General features: G+C 35.7%; 1 non-coding gene across 1 annotated transcript; it reads right to left on the minus strand.

Annotated features, from left to right (window-relative positions):
- Positions 1 to 1,832: 1,832 nt before the first annotated feature.
- On the minus strand, positions 1,833 to 1,940 carry LOC112704217 (small nucleolar RNA R71). The gene has a single exon (XR_003154853.1). It is a non-coding gene; the product is annotated as a small nucleolar RNA R71 (small nucleolar RNA).
- Positions 1,941 to 2,474: the final 534 nt, after the last annotated feature.

Genomic DNA, 2,474 nt, shown 5'->3' on the forward strand with positions numbered 1-2,474 from the left:
CTAGCATTGCACTGATTCCTAGAATTCTCATTAAGAATTTTGATATCTTTTTTTTCCACTTAATTTTCGAAAAACACAAAAAAAAATTAAAAAAAATCATAAAATCCAAAAATATTTCTTGTTTGAGTCTAGTGTCTCATCTTAAGTTTGGTGTCAATTGCATGCATTCATTCATGTATCTTGGTGATCTTCAAGATGTTCTTGACGATTTACTTGCTCTAATCTTTGAATTCTATTGACTTGAGTGTTTTGTGTGTCTCATATGCATTCTCATTTTGTTAGTGTCAGTAGTATACAAACTGCTAAGTTTAGTGTCTTGCATGCATTATTATTTGATTCTTGTTGCATTTTGATTTTTCCTTACTATCAAAAATCCAAAAATATTTTTAATTTGTGTCTTTTCAAGTCAATAATAAAGAGAATTGAAGATTCAGAACATACAGCAGAGGAATTGCACAGAAAAAGCTGGGCGTTCAAAACGCCCAGTGAAGAAGGACAGACTGGCGTTTAAACGCCAGCCAGGGTACCTGGTTGGGTGTTTAACTCCCAAAAGGGTATCATTTTGGGCGTTAAACGCCAGAATGTGCACCATTCTGGGCGTTTAACGCCAGGATGGCTAGAAGGGAAGATTTTGTTTTCAAATCAAATTTTTTCTAAGTTTTCAAAATCTTTTCAAAATCAAATCTTTTTCAAATCAATTTTTCAATCAAATCTTTTTCAAAATCAATTTCTTTCCATTTTCAAAGATACTTACTATCAATTAATGATTTGATTCAACATTTCAAGTATGTTGCCTTTTCTGTTGAGAAAGGTTTAATGTTTGAATCATATCTTTTCTTGTTAGTCAAGTTTTTAATTTTCAAATCAAATCTTTTTAAAATGTTTTCCAAATCATATTTTCTCAATCACATCTTTTTAAAACCAATCATATCTTCTTAACCACATCTTTTTCAAAATAGTTTTCAATCAAATCTTTTTTATTTCTAATTTCAAAATCTTTTCAAAAAATCACTTTATTTCTTTCCCACCTTCATTTTCGAAAATTAAGTAATGTTTTTCAAAAATGTTTTCAAAATTTTTACTTAATTTTCGAAAATCACTTCCCTTCTTCTCACATCCTTCTATTTATGGACTAACACTATTCCTTAATGCAAAATTCGAACTCCATCTCCTTTGACAAGTTCGAATTTTCTACTTCTGTCTTCTACTCTTCTTTTCCTCTGACACTTCAAGGAATCTCTATACTGTGACATAGAGGATTCCACATTTCTTGTTCCCTTCTCTCTCATATGAGCAGGAGCAAAGACAAAGGCATTCTTGTTGAGGCTGATCCTGAACCTGAAAGGACCTTGAAGAGAAAGCTCAGAGAAGCCAAAGCACAACTCTCTTTAGAGGACCTGACCGAATTCTTCAAAGAAGAAGAACATATGGCAGCCGAAAACAACAACAATGTCAACAATGCAAGGAAGGTGCTGGGTGACTTTACTGCACATACTCCCGACTTCTATGGGAGAAGCATCTCTATCCCTGCCATTGGAGCAAACAACTTTGAGCTTAAGCCTCAATTAGTTTCTCTAATGCAACAGAATTGCAAGTTCCATGGACTTCCATTGGAAGATCCTCATCAGTTTTTAGCTGAATTCTTGCAAATCTGTGACACTGTCAAGACTAATGGGGTTGACCCTGAGGTCTACAGACTAATGCTATTCCCTTTTGCTGTAAGAGACAGAGCTAGAATATGGTTGGACTCTCAACCTGAAGAAAGCCTGGACTCTTGGGAAAAGCTAGTCAATGCCTTCTTGGTAAAGTTCTTTCCACCTCAAAAATTGAGTAAGCTTAGAGTGGAAGTCCAAACCTTCAGACAGAAGGAAGGAGAATCCCTCTATGAAGCTTGGGAAAGATACAAACAATTAATCAGAAAGTGTCCCACTGATATGCTTTCTGAATGGAGCATCATAGGTATTTTCTATGATGGTCTCTCTGAACTATCCAAGATGTCTTTGGATAGCTCTGCAGGAGGATCTCTTCATCTGAAGAAGACGCCTACTGAGGCTCAAGAACTGATTGAAATGGTTGCAAATAACCAATTCATGTACACTTCTGAAAGAAATCCTGTGAACAATGGGACTAGTCAGAAGAAAGGAGTTCTTGAGATTGACACTCTGAATGCCATATTGGCTCAGAACAAAATATTGACTCAACAAGTCAATATGATTTCTCAAAGTCTGTCTGGAATGCAAAATGCACCAAGCAGTACTAAGGAAGTTTCATCTGAGGAAGAAGCTTATGATCCTGAGAACCCTTCAATAGAAGAGGTGAATTACATGGGAGAACCCTATGGAAACACCTACAATCCTTCATGGAGGAATCATCCAAATCTTTCATGGAAGGATCAACAGAGACCTCAACAAGGTTTCAATAACAATAATGGTGGAAGAAACAGGTTTAGCAATAGCAAGCCTTTTCCATCATCT

This window comes from Arachis hypogaea, chromosome 7 (assembly GCF_003086295.3).
Source record: "Arachis hypogaea cultivar Tifrunner chromosome 7, arahy.Tifrunner.gnm2.J5K5, whole genome shotgun sequence".
NCBI classification, from domain to species: Eukaryota; Viridiplantae; Streptophyta; class Magnoliopsida; order Fabales; family Fabaceae; genus Arachis; species Arachis hypogaea.